This window comes from Mustela nigripes, chromosome 1 (assembly GCF_022355385.1).
Source record: "Mustela nigripes isolate SB6536 chromosome 1, MUSNIG.SB6536, whole genome shotgun sequence".
Lineage (NCBI taxonomy): Eukaryota > Metazoa > Chordata > Mammalia > Carnivora > Mustelidae > Mustela > Mustela nigripes.
Window position 1 is genome coordinate 89,075,353 of NC_081557.1, and position 16,924 is coordinate 89,092,276.

A 16,924-nucleotide genomic window follows, 5' to 3' on the forward strand; every position below is an offset into this window, starting at 1 on the left:
CAGTTGAAAAAGCCCTTTTTTTTCCCCCCATTTCCACGCCCTCTCCTGCCAAAAAAAAGTTCCCCCCCCCCTCTCCCCCCCCCCCCCCCCCCCGGAAAGGCCTACCAAAGCCCTGAGAAGTGCCATTATAAGCAGGGACCTCCCTCTGGGCTTGGCCACCAGAGCAATCCTTCCTCTTCCTCCTCCTGAGAAATCAGACCATGACAAGGGGCAGGGACATTTCAGGACACTCATGAGGGGCAGGCAGGTGCATCAGCTCTGCCAGGCTGACTCCTAATGCCAGGCCCCTCGTTTACTAGCTGGGGTCAAGACACGGACCTCTCAGCCTGGGCTGCCTCCCCTGTAGAACACTGATGATAGCAGCACCTACCTCGTCGGGCTGTTGGCCGTTTTAAATGAGAAATGCATATGAAGTGCCCAGGACAGTACCTGGCACATAGTTGAGCCCCCAGTAAATATATTCCAAATAAAACTCACAATGGCCCCACATTCCTGCTACCTAGAAGCAAAGAGCTCTGCCGATCGAGGTCCACATTTACTCCAGCAAAGGGCCTTTACATCGGCACGATTTCCTTCATGCAACGAGGATTCGAGCACCCAGTGTGGGGAAGCATAAGGTCTTGTACAAATGTCCTTGTCCTTGAAGCCTTTATGAATCATAAGAAAAAGAAACCCACCTGTGTCCTGCAGAGCTGTACGCACACACACACACACACACACAATCATACACACATATATACACATATGCGCATACGTTTGTGCATACACACAGAAACACGGAGCCCCTGGAAACTGTCCGTCTACACTGAAAGTACTAGTATCCACATTGTGTGACCTGATGGCTATGACAGTCTAGGCAGTAGGTGGCACTGGAATAACTATACTATTTCTGGAAGAGGAAACTGAGGCTCAGAGAAAATAAATGTCTTGCCCAAAACCCAGGGAAGGGCATCCCGGGGACTGACGTTCCTGGGCACCCACTCTGCACCCTGTGCATACGGGTGTCTTTGCCCCTTCCATGTGCTCCCACCATCCGGTCCCACAAAAACCCTCTGAGGCCCTAGTCAGAACCCTCCTGCGAAGACGAAGAAACAGAAACGCAGCAAGGGTAGGTAATTCTCTAAGGATCACAAAGCTAAGCGATGGGCCAGGATGCAAACAGTTTGTCTGAATCAGACCCGCCAGCTTCTCCCAGGGGGCCGGGGAAGATTTAGTACATGGCACAGTTCTGATTAATTGTCGCCTCTCTGGCTGCAGGCCCAGCAGCCTGGGCTCTGACCTCCCACAAAGCCTGGGGACAGGCCTACTATGCACCAGGGAGTGCTCTGTGAAGGGCAACGCCAAGTCCCCAGGTTCCTCGCGCACTCCCTGCACGATCCCCCCGGGGGGCCTTCACATGGGTTCTGCCCTTTGCCTAGAACATTCTCCCACCAAAAGACTGGCTCATGCTTTCATCTTCTTCCAGGCCTTGACTCAAATCTGTCTCCAGACGCCTTTATCCTCCCCATTCTACTTTTCCTTTCTTCCAGTAACACCTACCGCCTCCTAGTTTATTATGTAACTTTTTGACTTATTTATGTTTCTTATTTATATAGGTTGCCCCAACACACGCTTTCTAAAATGTAAGCTCCCTATGAATTTGGTCTCCTTTGTTCCTCGGGCCTCCGACGCAGCTAGAGTAATGCGTGTCATACAGCAGGCGCTCAATAAAGGTGCAGAACTAATACGAGAAATCTCTCGTACACGGCTATCAACGTGACACACGCAGAGCACTGAGAAGGCTGTGCATATTCTGAAGAGGGGGCTATGGCCCCTAGGAGCTTCCCAATTCTGCTGGGGGTAGGGCAGCCTCAGGAGCACGGAGATTGGAGGAGATCGGAGGACGGGCCTATTGATTACCATGACAATTCAGACACAAAGGTGGCATTAGAAGCTTCCTATTTACAATGTTCTGACAGCCAACAAGATGAAGTGAGAAGAAGGGCATCAGAGAATTTCAAGGCGTTCTTGTCTAGGATACAAGGAGAACTCAAGGCCACTTCAGAGCCCAGCTGAAGCCTGGAAGCCAGGCTCTGCTTATCAGCATATCCTGAAGGGACAGCAACATGGCGAAGGGACAGGGGGACGGTGGGTCTTCACAGCCTGGGAAGTTGAGAGTCGGGGAAAAACCAACTCCTGGTGAAGACAGATCCCAGAATCTCCATGCAGCAAGGGATCTTGGAAATCACACAGCACAGGCTCCTCGGCTCACAGATAGAAAAATGAGGCTCAGAGAGGGAAAATGACTTCATCAAGGTCAAGAATTGGTGCCAGAGCAGGTTCTAAAACCCGACTCTCCTGGCTGCTTGGTCAACACCCTTTTCATGTAGTACTCACTCACTAAAACATTTTTTTTGTTTTTTTTAAATTTGTTTGTTTTATATCTTACACAAACCAGCACTGTACTGGATGTTGGGGACGCAAGACACTATGCCGAACGGATAAACACACAGGCAGTCATCAGATTCATATACAAGGTGCACAGTGTTATCCCGGAGGAAGTGTGGGCTGGTTGCCATGGGAACACTGGGGGGGGGGGTCCCCCATGCCACAGTCGGGGCATCAGGAGGAATCCTCAGAAGCAAGAATGTTGAAGCCAGAGTCGGCCAGAGGGAAGGGGAGTGGTGGGAGGAAGAAACAGCACCTACGGACATGGCCAGAAGGGGAGAAGAAACGGGGATCTTTAGGAATCTGAAAGCAGTGAGAAATGATGCCCAGAGGCACACAGGACCCAGTCATGCAAGGCTTTGGCAGCCAAGCGAAGAGATTTGAATGTTATCCTAAGGGTAATGTGAGCCATTGAAGGGTTGTAAGTAAACTCGTGACATTAACAGAATTACTTATAGGAAGATCACTCTGGCTGAAACTAAACAGTTTTAGAGGGTTCTGGCTGGGGTCTGGGATGATCGGCTGGATGGGTGTCTTGGCGAGAGTTAAGGATAACAGAGACAGTGCAGGAAGAGGCATGTTTGCATCTAGACCTCTTTAGAGGATAGAGCTGGATCATGAAGAAACCAGAAGGAAGAAGGACTTCCTGCCTTCTAGAATGAGCAACTGTGTGGACATTGGTTCCACCAGAGGAGAGACGGGGGTGGGGGGGGGGGACAGGTAGGGGCAGAGGATAGAATGAGACCCCATCCCAGAAGAACAGAGGAACCAACAATCAGGAGGAAGAGACAGCGAACCTTGAGATGCCAAGAGCGCCGGTGGTATGCATGTCCAGCAAGAGAATAAACAGCAGGCCCTTGAAATCCTCCCACACAGAGCTCAGACCGTTTGGGGCTAAGCTCCAAGGTCACCTTTGCAGCTGACTGTGGTGCTCCCAAGTCAGCAGAGCCTTTGGACAGCCTGTGACTTCTTCCCCAGGGGCTGAACCTCTACTCTTCCAAGGTCAAGGGGCCAGCTTGGAGAACGTTCAGAAAGGCACAGAAAGTTATTTCTCAGTCCTGAAAAAAGGCCCCTGCTTATCATGCCACTTTAGAAGACACAGCTGAGAGACAGCAGAGCATGGCAATGAAGAATGCAGACGCTGGGAACAAATTCCAACTCCACCCGCTAGCTGTGTGATCTCGTGCAGGTTACTTAACTTCTCTGTGCCTTGTTGCCCTCATTAGGAATATGGGGTTAAAAAAATATGTGCCTTCTCACAGAGCTGTGAAGGTTAAGCGAATTAACATTTGTTAAAGAGCTTAGAAGAGGGTCTGGAAGACAGTAAGCACCGCATACTTGTTAAATTAATAAAAATATACGCATAACATGAGGATTTAGATGCCGTCACCGGGAACAAGATAATTAGGAGTCGGGGAGGTGAGGTTCTGCAGGCCAAGGGGACCCAGGAGAAAGAAGGAGCATTCTGCAGTGTGGGCTTTAAGCACTCTGGCACTGCTCATTAGGGAAAATACTGGGCTGAGCCAAGCGAATAGATTAAACCAGCTTTAGCCACGGATCACTCCGAGAAATAATTATTCTGGGTGTGGATCTTCTTTAAGAAGTAATGTTTACTGCAGAAACACAGCAAAGACACCCCAAATAGCTTTGATGTGTGTGGAATTTGACCAGCCTCCGTGATATTGCGGGGGGTGGGGTAGTCCTGTCGTATGTATCAGGCTCTCTCTCTAAAACACTGAAATTCACAGCACATTTGCTATGCAGCTCAGCAAAAGGTGTATGAATAAAGACGAGCCTGCTTGCTCAACACCGCTCAGCCAGCAAGCCTGAGAGGTACTCACTCTGGCTGTGGAGAGGGGGAGGAAAGCCCATCCCAGGAGGACACCCTGACATTGTATTCCTACAGGCTCGTGCTCCTGCTTCGACTTTGTCACTTGCTAGTGAAAACAATACAGCCCCAACACGAGGTCACTGGCTTCCCCGGAGATCGCAGGCTCCATGCCTTTGTGGCTGTCCCCACGCCTTGCTTCTGGAAAGGAAAGGAAAAATTGCTGGTCGTGCGTCTACACTCGCTCTCGCTCCTTCTTTCTCTCTTCCCTTCCTTCCTGCCTCTTTTCATTCTCATCTGTTCTTTGTGACTCCTCCCTCCCAGCTGGCTACCAGAGGCCTACGTCCAGGGCAGCCCAGGGCATTGGGGCCCTCTGAGACACAGAGTCGGGGGAAGCTCATTTGGCATCAGTTTAATCTCTGGGTCTCTGTGAAACTGCCAGAGAAGGATGCTCTTGCCCAGCCAGACACCCCTGACCACGGTCTTGGACTCATCCCATTCCCAGGGACACTCAGGACCCAAAGAGCAGCACTGTCTCTAAGAAGGATCCTGGTGGGTCCCCACAATGCCCCAATACAGCTTTCCTGAGCTGCTTTCCTTAGACCAGTTAGTATAAGGACCAGCCCTGACCAAAAACCGTGATCTACATGAAATCTAAATCTGTTCATTCAGCCAACCAACACTTCTGAGCACCTACTCATCCCCGTGCATAGCCTAGGAGCTGAAAAGATCACTGTTCAACACTCTTGCCCTCATGGAGTACTGCAGTCCCATGTGGGGGTGTGGGGGGGGACTTCATTTGTTGGTACGCTGGCTAACAGAGAGGCACCTAAGCTCTCCTGGGGGTGGAGGTCAGAGGAAGTCTCCAGGAGAACACCATTTAGCCGGAGAGGTCAAAGAGAAATAAGAAAGACCTGTCTAAGAATATTCGAGGCACTCGTGTTCATGAAATTCAAAAACTAGACTTCTCAACATCTACCAACCACAGAATGGATCAGTTGCAAGATAGTCACACAATGGAACACAGCCATGAAATGAACAAGGTATAACAACACGGGTGAATCCCACAAGGAGAAGAACACTGAACAAAAGGAAGCCAGACACAAAAGGTGCATGCTCCGTGATTCCACGTCCGTGCGCTTCAGAAAGAGGCAAGGCTTGGCCCTAGTACTGGGAGTCAGGATGGTGGGGACCTTCAGGTCACAGGGACCTGTGGGGGTCCAACTGGGACAAATGTGCAGTTTCTCAACCCAGGTATTGGATATAACTGTGTGTTCACTGCAAAAACTCAAAACTATACACTTAATGATTTCTTCATTGGTTGGTACGCTGGAATGACTTCCATGAAAAAGTTTACATTTAAAAAAAAATTGGGGGGGAACCTGGGTGGCTCACTGGTTTAAGCCTCTGCCTTCGGCTCGGGTCATGATCTCAGGGTCCTGGGATCGAGCCCCACATCGGGCTCTCTGCTCAGCGGGGATCCTGCTTCCTCCCCTTTCTCTGCCTGCCTCTCTGCCTACTTGTGATCTCTGTCAAATAAATAAATAAAATCTTTAAAAAAAATTTAAGGTAAATGAGAGATAAGCGGCAAAGCAGAGGTCCTGCACGTCTTCAAAGCCCTTCACCATCTCTCAATCATCCATGTGACCTACGCCCCTTCCAAGTGGCAGTCTACACCTCTTAATCTACAGTCACACCAGAAAGCATCAGATTAATTAATTCACACTAAATTGTCCATGACTAAAAGCCGTTCAACAGTATGACCCCTCCCTGGGGGATGTCCTTTTTAATAAAGCAGATTTGCCTGAACTCCAGATAGTAACCATGGCCAGGCAGGAGCAAGGAGACCTAAGCTGTGGGGTGGAGGGCTCCTCCCTAGCGCCTTCAACACCCCGATGCCATCGCTTCACCCAAAGACCGTGGGACACGCTGAGCATACTGCTTCTTCCGGGAGCATGAGCCACAGTGGAGGGAGGCACCTTCTGCAGGGGGTGCATCCTTACCCCAAGGTACGGAGAGTGGGCGGCAGAAACGGACAGGTGCTCCAGGCAGAGGGGAGGTGGCAGGTGTCATGGGTGTGTCCGTGCAAGGCTTGCCAGGGACTGCAACTTTATACTGCCAAAAAACAAACAGGATTTTGACCTACATCTCTTAATTTACATAGCTGATTGAGTGGCCTTTGGGCAGCTCTATCGCATTTCCAAGAATTATCCAAATATTTCCCTGCTCCTGAGCACGTGGGAATTGCTATAGGTTTGTGATCTCAGACAAAAATTCACAGCAGGCAGAGCAGGAAGCAGATGCATCGTGGGGACCAGGAGCCAGCCACACCCGGCTGCCTCCACTCTTCTCAGTCCTGAAAGCGAATAAGGGACCAGGGAAAAAAAACCCCTTGGACTGCTCAAGGTCCCTGGGTCTCACCAGTCTGTTTTTTTCCCCAGGCTTGGCTCTGGCAAGGAGACTGGCAGAGAGGAGAGAGAAACCCCTCCCTGGCTGGGGGTATCCCCTCCTCTTGCCAGCGATGGTCTCACGAGAGCTCTGGAGATGAAGCTCTCCCGCTCTCCAGACTCTTTCCAAACCCGCTGTCTCCAGATCAGTGGTTTTCCCAGACAAAGCAACAGGTCCCCCGTCTGACAGACTCAGCCCTGAATAGGTCCCCAGGGGAACAAAGACACACACACACACACACACACACACACACACACTCCCCCCCCCCCCCCCTCTCTGAAGTGCCTCTCAGGGGAGGCAAGCCGGCGGGCTGGAGTCTCGCACCTGGGGCTCTTTCCAGAACCCGGGGGCAGGGCCCTGCCTGCACACAGGCTCTGCAGGGGGGCAAACCAGGGCTGGCCCCTTGAGGGAGGAGGAGACCATGTGTGCCGGGTGGAAGCCTCTCTGGGCTCCCCTTGCCTTCACGTGGAAAGTGGCAGCACAGGTGTGAACCAGTAAAGGTGTGAATCTCACCTTCACCTTGGAGTCCCCATGGGCTGTGGGACCTCAGCCATGGCCCCAGCACATATCTGGGTGTCTGTGAACTACTCCAACCACCTTAGAGAGAGAAAGACAGCGTGCCATCAAACACAGGGCACCTGGGGCTGCCTCCTGCCGTGTATTGGGGACTTAGCACCTGACAGGTACCACTCGACGCACTTCACATACCTATCGCTCTCAATCAAGCAAATCAAAAGGCGGGTCTGAAGAGCCCCATTTTAGGGACACGGTCCAGGAAGGCGCTGCAGCTGCTCTGACATGGTACAGCTTTCAAGCGGAAGCAACGAGATCTGAACCCACGTCTGGCCACCTTCAGAGCCTGCACGGCTCACCGCGATACTAGCTCTCCCCTGTGACACAGGCTCACAGCTACACAGCTGCATAAGCAAAGAGGCTCCCAGTGGCCTTTTTGCACATCCCACAGTAGATGTTCTGCAAGCGGGGCGTCTCTCCCCCCCAGATCTCCAAACACAGCCATGCCTCCCTTCTCTCTCTCTTGGCTCCCCACCAGCAAACACCAGGAAGCCGGCAGGGGGAGAGAGAGTTCTCATACCCTCTCCCAGCCCTCCCCCTTTCACCTAGGAAACGTTGCATTTTCATTGCTTCACAGGAAAAAGCTACATCAGTAGTTTTAATGCTTAGAATTTCTCTTAAGTAATAAAAGTTAATAGCCTCTCAGGTCCCTAATTGAGCCCCACCAATGACAAGTGAGGCAGCCTAACTTCAGACATGGGGTACTGTGCTGAAAACTTCTAAGTCAAAGGATTTTTAGACAGATACACGCAAACACACACAGGCGGGTGTGCACAGAGAGGTGCAGGGACCATTCCAGAAGACGGTCTGCTGTCTGCTCCTAATCAGGGAGCTGCGATTCCTGAGACCGGCCCCCCGGAGCGGCTCCTCTCTGATTCAGGGGGCCATGCAAGCCCGACATAGCTTCAGACATTTAAGCACTTTAAATACACCAATTATGATAATACCCTGCTGACGGCATTTCATCCTAAGTGAAGGCTCAGGCCAAGAAGACTTGGAAATCATCGTCACCGCACAGACAGTGCCCTTGGCCGACGCTCCTCCTCACCATTGCGTGGGTGGTCCCAGGGTGGCTGTTCCCCACGGCAACAGACAAGGCACTTACAGCCGGGGGCGGGGGGGACAGAGGTACCACCGTCTGTGTTCCTGAGTGACCCAGGTGACTTTTGGGGCCCCTCACCTGCGAAATAACGGGCCTGCCTCACAGGTTCCACATGAGGAAGGAGGCAGCCACGTGGGAACTCTAAGAGGGTTACAAACAGGCATAATGAGTAAGGATTAGCAGCAACTCCCCCAACCCAGATGTCCCTCGGCAGCAACCCCCAGCGGCTAAGCAGAGCGCAGTACTCCCATTCCGGCACACAGAACGAAGGGACCTGGGGTCCCTGGAGAAAGGCGTGTTCACCATGAACACACAGAGGCCTCTGGGGGCTGCCAGTGGTAGTGCAGAGGGCTACAGGGGACTGGTGGGACTTCCCCCACCCCACCCCCAGGACTCCCTGGGCAGCGAGACCTGAACACCATTCCTGCAGGACCAAAGTTCACAGCAAGGCGAACAGGGGGTGTGATGAGTACAGGGTATGATACGCAACTGGTGAATTACGGAACTCTACATCTGAAACTAATGGTAACCCCGTATTCACCCATTGAATTTAAATAAGTAAAACAAACAAAAAAAAGATGAACGGAGGAAAGGCAGAAGGGGTAGGAACACTCAGGAAAAGAGGACAAGTTTTAGACCTTTCACAGCTTGGAGCTAACCTTGAGGCAGGCCTGGCCAGCACAGTGAAGACCTTGGCAATGAGCATGGAGTTCTAAGTGGCTCCAGAATTCTGAGAAGGCATGCTGCGTCTGAGAATACGGATGAAGACCCAGAATGAAGATAAAGAGGACAGCATGGGAGCAGCTGGGTGCAGAAGCCCCATTAGGAGCTGGGTCCTTTCCATCTTTGTCGCACTTAATCCTGCTAAATCTCTAAGACGGCTTCTGCCCTCCCTATCTTTCCAGATGTGGAAGGCTGCCGAGGGAAGGGCACGTGCCCCCACCAGCTGCACGACAGCACATGACGATGCTGGCCTGCAGCAGGGGCCACCCGCAAAGCCCACATCCTCACCCCATCCCCACCCCATCAGGCTCTACAGCTGAGGTTCCAGGCAGAAGTGTCCCTCGCGCCTCTCACAAGCCCAGCTAGATTCTGGGAGCTCTGGGGTGAAGAGGAATAGGAGACAGACCCTTAACCTCAAAGAGCTTTTGGAAGGATTTGAAAGACAAGCCCAAGACTCATGAGGCAATCATCACAATCAGCTCTAAATTATGAGAAAATTAAGAGTTCACAGCAAGAATCATCTTAAAAGTCTCTTTCATGACATCAGCGGGGAAGACCTATTCTGACCTGATGCCCCACTCCCCAGAGGCCTCCGCCCTCTCTTTCTCTGATGATGACGGGACTGCTGAACTTACCAGCTGGTCACCTCTCTTCTGGGACCCCACTAGGCTCCCATCCCCCTCGGAGGCCTGGCCCCGGATAACACACCAACCCACCCTGTGCATCAATGGCCAAGCCATGCACCTGCAGCCTGGCCACTCCAAGTGTGGTTTAGGGACCATGGCAGTGGCATCACCAGGGAGCTTGTGAGAAATACACATTCTCAGGCTCCATTTCAGAATCCTACTGTGTCAGAATCTGCCTTCTGACGAGGTCTCCAAGTGATTCATGAGCTGATTAAAGTCTGTAAAGTGTTCTGGAACTCCCAACCAGCCTCACAGCCAGCACTGTCCGAACCGGAAGGCATGGTGACAATGAAGACACCAGCATCGAGAGCAGACAGGACAGATGACACGTTCCAGGTGCTGTCTAAGAGCTAAACACGGGGCTCGGTGCTCTGTGCCTCTCTACCAGTTCTCCCAAAAGCCCAGAGTGCCCAGTGCTGGGATGATTCTCATTCTGCAGACAAGAGAACTGAGGCAGACACAGGCTAAGCCTCCTTGTAAATGACAAAGCTGGGACCCAGAGCCAGACCATCCAACGTCCCGGCCCCTACCTCATTCTTTCCTGCAGATGCAGGCGAGAAGCAGAGCCCTTCTCCAAGAACTCGGGGGTCACCTGAGCACGTGTTCTCATCTCACAGGTGAAGAAGCAGGTCTGGCAAGAGAAGGGCCCCCGCCCGAGATCCCACGGCCGAGGCCCCAGAACCGTGGTCGGTGTACTTCCCAGAATCCTACACTGCCCTCCCCCAGCACCCAGTGGTGTTGCCTGGAAGGGCCAGGAGTAAATCATCAGCTCATCGGTGCTCAACGCGATACGGACTCACGGACCATAACAGAAGCTCACTCCCGAGAGCCTCTGCCTTACCTGAAGCTCCGGAGACAGGGTCCCAGCGACCCCTGCACACAGCCCAGCACCTGGGGAAGAGGAGTCAGGGGCGGGCTTCTCTGCCGATGGCAGGGTCCCTCGGCAGCGCGGGGAAGGGTGGCCGTGGCTGCGAGCTCAGAACCCTGGCAGAAGTGTCGCTTCAAGGTCTGGATGGCCCCCTGTTCCCAGAGGGCTGCCAGGAGCACACGCAACCCAAGGAGATTCTGATTCACCCTCGTTCTTCAGGCACATTTCGATTTGTTTCAGGAACCCTTTAAGAGCATCACAAAGAGGCCAGGCAGCCTTTTGTCTGAGCTAAAGAGCAGGTCCCGGGAGGCCTGGCTTGCCTACTCCGAGGGGTTCAGCTCCCACATAGTCCAGCTGAAGGGCCTTCTAGAAGTTCACCCTAGAGGCTGACAGGTGAGCGGCAGCTGAGGGCAGGGAGGGTTGTGATGGCTGGAAAGAGGAGCGACTCCGAAGCCTGTGACCCTCCCAGGGGAGGGCACAACGAGCTCGGTGGGCTCCAAGACCCAGGCTGAGGAGGGCTGCCCCCCCCCCCGGCCCAAACGCCAGGGGCCCCTCCTGTGTGGCCGGGGCCCTCTGCCCCCGAGCTGTGCCAGTCCACGGTGGGTCCCACAGGCTCACGGTGCGGACTGACACCAGGACAGCTGGGAAGGCCCAATTAGCACAGAGGCCTCTGGCCTGGCGCAGACAAAATGTCAGGCTCCAGCAGGGGTCAGCAGACACTGCCTCTGAGGGCAAAGCAGCCCCCTCTCCTCCCAAAAGGCTAGCTCCCCAGCCACCCAGCATGGTGGGGTTGGGGAGGACGTCAGGGAGGCAGAGGTGGCTGGAGCTGCCGAGACAAACAGCAACAGCGTCCCGGGGAAACACTGACTTCCTGCCCGAGAGGACAAGGAACAGAGCTGGAGGGAAAGCTGGGTTTAATTCCCACCTGCTCGAGGTGGTCCAGCCTCCCCTGCTTGGGGAGAGGGGATTGGCCAAGGGCCCGAGTACATCATCAGGTACATCTGTGGCCCCAGCAGAGAGCGTGGGGAGGCTGGGAGGGCAGGAGAAGGCTGAGGGGCAGCAGCGGAAAGGCAGAGGGGAGAGAGCAGCCCCGGTGCTCCTGGGAACAGCAATGGCCGCCCTTCCTGAAGGTGCGCGTTCTCTGGAGCAACCTGGCCTCATGTGCTCGGCTCAAACAGCGCTAGCAGGCAGATACCGTGCTTGCCCCCATTTTTCAAATGAAGAAACTGAAGCTCACGTAGGAAGGCGACTGGTCTCAGACCACGTGGCTATTCAGTGGTATAGACCGGATACAAACTCAGATCATCAACCACCACCCTGGACCAGTTCTGTTCTCACCACGTGCCTCCCCCCTCCCCCATCTCTCCAGATCCTCGCGATCGTCCAAGGCCCAGCTCTGGGCTGCCTCCTCCATGTTGCCCTCCTCAACTCCCTGAGGCTTCCCCAAGCTCACCCAGTCTAGATCGGCTACAGTACCCCCATCGGCGCCTGCATGCCCACTCTGACTGCCTCGTTCGGAGATTATTCCATCTTCTTGACTATACTGTGAGCTCCTAAGAGGGCAGAAGACAGGTTCTTCACGCTCGGCATCCTAGCATAACGGAAGGCATACACAGCTTGTTCGATAAATATTTAAGGAAGAGAGGGAGGGCGGGAGGGAAGAGGGATGGATCTTTTCCTGAAACCCTCTTTACTTCACATTTATTTTTCATGGTATAGGAAACAAAAACGAGCACTGAGCGGGGGGCTTCTCACTCTTTCTGGAGAAGCCTTCCATCCCAACAGCTAGCAAGGCTGCTCTTATTCCCAGGCCCTCCTGGGTCCCGTGGAGCAGGCTTCCACAGGGCCTTGGGAGCTGCTCTCTCCCATCCTCCTCTGTCTGGCAGAGACACGGGCCAGTGCAGGGATGACCTGGCAATCTCGGTGGAATCATGGGCTTTTGCACCACAGGTCCCTCTGTGCACAGGCTGCGTGTTGTCAGGGGGACGCTGGGAGCCCAGCTCTTGACTTCGGGAAACCTACAATCCCCCAGGGATGCTCTTACCCAAAGGGTCACGTGGTCATCAGAGAGGCTCCGTGAACACCGAGTAAGCAGGTTTTCAAGAGTCAGATTCCTTCTTTCTGCCAAGGGAACAGGCAGCTAAGAGGCAGTGAGTGCTGTCGGGGTCGCTGGGGTCTCCTGATGTCATGGACGGAAGATCTATTTCTAGGGCAAGATTAACAACTCCTCCAGGCCGGGAAGAAGACAGCAGTCAGATCCATGAACAGCCTGAGCCGGAGAGGTCAGATGAAGGGCCGGGGGATGAAGACCAAGCCCACTCACCCTCCCTCAACCCACCAGCTCACCAAGCCTCTTAGTTTCTCCCCACATCTGAGCCATCTTTACAGCACCCCTCCACGGAGCACACCCTCACTCCGCCCAGCCTTCTTAGAACCCCTGCCTCCTCTCCCCCAAGGCTATACTTTTCAAAGCACTTTCACAAGCTTTGCCTCTAACCATCTCGTCGTGAACATTCTAGGCCCATTTTGCAGACAAGGAGACTGAGGCTTGGGGAAATTAAGGGGCCTAGCAATTGCCAGCAGCACCCTGACATGAGCTCGGGAGTCTTCTTTGGAGTGTGCCTTGACATTTATTCTTCAAGGAGTATGTTAGGACCTGAAGAACACTTCCTTGCTGGAATTCGGGAGTGTGCAGCCGGATGGGGGCTGTTCTCAAGGGCCCCTCTCTGCTTGCCTGGCTTAGCTGCTCCAACAGGGACAAATGCTTCAGGCCCTTGTGGGCAGCTCTAGCAGGTGCCCCCAGGCCACAAGCTCATGCTGCTTGTAGCCCAGAAGCCAAGAGGACAATAGCTGTATGGAGAGCTTTGCTCCAGCAGCTCCTGCCCCTTGAGACAGGTGGCCTTTCTCCCCAGGAGGTGATCTGGGGTTGGGTGCGGCTGGGCAGCCCCGGGGTTGTGTACAGCAGATCACTGGAGGACTGACACAGCCTCAGTTATACAAAGCAAGCAGGGGAGGTGAGGACAACAGGGAGGCAGCAGGTGGGCAGGTCCAGTCCACCCCCACCGCCCCCAGCCTGGGACTCTGGGAGGCAAAGGGCCAAGAAGAGAGCTGGAAACAGAGGAAGAGCGTTCTCTAAGCCTGGAGGGAGGGAGCAGAGCCCGCCTGCCCCACAGCAGAGTGGTGTGGAGACGGGGTTCACAGAGCCAACACCGGCTGAACTGGGGCTAGAACTCAGCCTTATGACTCTCAGTCCAGTGGTCTCCCTGCACAGACCATGCGCCGCCTCCTCTGGGGAAGACCGAGAGCGAAGGTTCCCAGCTCATGTCGGTTTCGTGAGTAAACTGGGCCAGTGTGAACAATTTCTGATGAATAAAGGACTGGATTCCCTTAAGCTCTGTGATGCTCATTCATCCACCCATATTAGCGAGACACCTACTAGGTTCTGTCCTTGGGGATACGACAGTAAACAAGCTGGAATATGATGCAGATGGCCATGGCGCCCTACAAGCCCAGATGCATCCCCAGGACTGGCCCAGGGGCTCCCAAGACAAGGTCGGCATGGATGGGGCTGTTCCCAGGCACCAGTGACTGGGGAGCCCAGAGGAATCACAAGAGCCTCCAGACATCAGGTACCACATCAAGAAGCGGGGTGCTGACCATCCCTGTTTCTTGCTGCTAGGCTTGGCTCTTTGCCAATCACATTCGGCAGGTGCTTCTTCGGGACAGGCCTACCTAGCAAACATTCTAATCTGTTTGCCCCTACAGAGCTCTGCCTAGCGGACTCTACCATCCTTCCAGAAAAACCCTGAACAAGGAGGAATAGGCTTAAAGGGCCGTGGGAAGGGTTTCTAGACTGTGTGGGTACAGATCAAAGAATGGGCAGCAGCTTGGTCACTCCTGAGCTCTGATCCGAACGGGGGTTCAGACGGAGGGATGGACTGAGCGAACTCGGGTGGGTTTTAGGGACTCGGTTCACCCGGGGAAAGCCCAGCTTGAAATGAGCTTGAGATGTGAGTGCACCAGGAAGCAGTGCCAGTCTCGCAGTGGAAAGATGCTCAGGTTGCAGGACACGGGGTCCTAGAACCACTACCCTGTGTGGCCCTGAGCACGACCTCCGGACAGTGCCTCCTGACTCACAGAAGATGTGCTTCTCTGTCTTCCAAAGGCAGGGGAAACTCATCAATTTCCTTCCAGAGAAGCATCTATACCAAGTCCATTAAAGTAGGCAAGATGGCTTCAAAGTCCTCCCTGGTGTCTCATCAGAGTAACTTAAACCCACTTCCCGTGACTTGGTCTCGGTGCCCCTGGTGGCCGAGTCTTGCCTCATCTGTCACCAGCACATAGAGGAGAGGGCAGGGAATCAAAGCCCCCTTTTGTGGGCTGCCAACAGGCACTAGATCAATAGCAGCTGTAACAACTCAAAGAGATTCTCCTACATTATATTTTTATGCGATTCCCCCAAATGAATTCTTCTTGAAAGCATCTTTTTTGGGGGGGCACTCTGAAGTAATTAAAGTCTTCCATCAAATTATCCTCGAGATCTCTTTCCATGAAAAGCCTTTAATTTCAACCTCCTTAATGTAATTCTATCCTGGCAGATGAACTTGGCTTTTCATATTTCTTCAAATATTGTGTCAGGGCCCTTAATCAGATGTAGAATCTGAATGGGAGGGGGATGGAGCCGCGTCTGTCCATCAGAGGCTGGGGTGGGACAAGGGTGGCCACCGCTGACACCTCCCCGCACCCCCAGAGGCTACCCTGTCCCCCCTGCTGACCAGTCGGCCCCCACCATGACCATTCCACCCGGAAGTGCTGATTCGCCGGTCGGTCCACCCACCTCCCCCCGGGCACACCGAGGATGAGGATACCGTGTCTCTGGCACCCTGCTTGGAACTGGGGACGAGAAGAACATACAAGCCAGGTCGGACATCCGTCCACTGAGACACAGACCGAAACGTCTCCTTTACTGGACAGATGGAGTTGTCCCTGTTAAAGGGGAGGGACAGAAAGACCTAAGGAGAGAGCAGCTTAAAAGCTGACCATCAGCATTTCCCGTGTTAGTGACACTGAATTCCGAACCTAAAATGAAGCCGTCTGTTAACAATTCACCCACTTGTCTCTCGGCATCCCCAGACTCCCCTTTCCCACGCAGCTGCTCCTGGGCCATTCCCTTCTTTATTGCCCTCTATCTAGATCTCCTTCCCGGCTGACCACACTGTGAAATTAAAATCAATCTCTAAATATTTGTTTAAAAGGCAGTCTCCTGATGGCTACTCTTTACTTTTAACACGGATGTATTTCACTGTACCTAAGTCTCTCTTCCACCCAAAGCCTCCCCTTCAGATCACCAGATGCCTGAAGCTGTCTTTATTTGGTGCTTCTCGGGGCAGCAGGCAGGGTGGGGGCTGGCGGGCAAGAAGGGAAGCAGAGCTGGTTCCCAGTCCTGGAAGGAAGACCTGAGAGCGAGAGAGAGAGAGAGAGAGAGAGAGAGAGTGAGTGTGTGTCCCCACCCCCCATCACCAACCTAGGCACTAAGGGTAAGGAGGGACAGCTGAAATGCTAGCGATCCCTAAGACACTCCAAAAATCCAAACACTCTGGGGAGGGTAAGAGATGAGTGTCTGTCCTGTGAAGGACTTCACCCAGTTTGCTTTCCTCCACAGACTGCCCCCAACTCCAGAGGGGGTGCTGAGAGAACCATGACTTCTAGAAGCCGGGGCAGTCAGCCCAGAAGGGTGGACAGGACCAGCCCTCCAGGATCACCTGTGGGCTAATTTAGCGCTCAGAGCCTGGGGGTGGAGCAAGGAAAGACTGCTGGGAGAGAGGCAGCCAGCCACCAAAGACCAAAGTTTAGGGGCACCTGGTCAGAGACGAGGGGCTGCCGTGGAGACAAACCCTCATCCCGGATTTCTGTCCATTTGGTCCCATGATGAAGGCCACAGAAAGAACTGGGCGGCCCGTCCTTGGGTGCTCGGGAGATTTTGCTCCTCAAGAACCCCCATGGGGGCCTCAGGAGCCCTCGATGAGAGGCTGGAGTGGCACATTGAGATGTTTGGATTTGGGCATAATTATTGCGATAACAATTTAATCATTTAAAAACACTATCTGTGTTGCTCTAATGAAGAGAGAGGCTCTTTTCCACATTGTTTGTGCCATCTGTGAGCAATTTTCACATTAGCCTCTCAGAATGGCAAATCGGAGGCCCCACCGTGATGTAGAGGGTTGAGGAGGGGAGGGGGGAGAAGGGGGTAGAGTAGTAGGGAGGGGGGG

General features: G+C 53.6%; 1 protein-coding gene across 7 annotated transcripts in view; it reads right to left on the reverse strand.

The window, feature by feature from the left end:
- GRIK4 (glutamate ionotropic receptor kainate type subunit 4) overlaps nt 1–16,924 on the reverse strand; it is a 410,580-nt gene that overhangs the window by 303,581 nt on the left and 90,075 nt on the right. Inside the window, exons 2-4 of one of the 7 annotated variants that reach the window (XM_059415250.1) lie at nt 15,964–16,111; nt 15,524–15,641; nt 12,700–12,924 (exon numbers count right to left, since the gene is read on the reverse strand). The exons of 5 other annotated variants lie outside the window; for them this stretch is intronic. The gene's annotated coding sequence lies outside the window, so the exon portion shown is untranslated. The remainder of the gene's footprint in view (nt 1–12,699; nt 12,925–15,523; nt 15,642–15,963; nt 16,112–16,924) is intronic. One more of the 7 variants, XM_059415241.1, reaches the window with a different exon arrangement.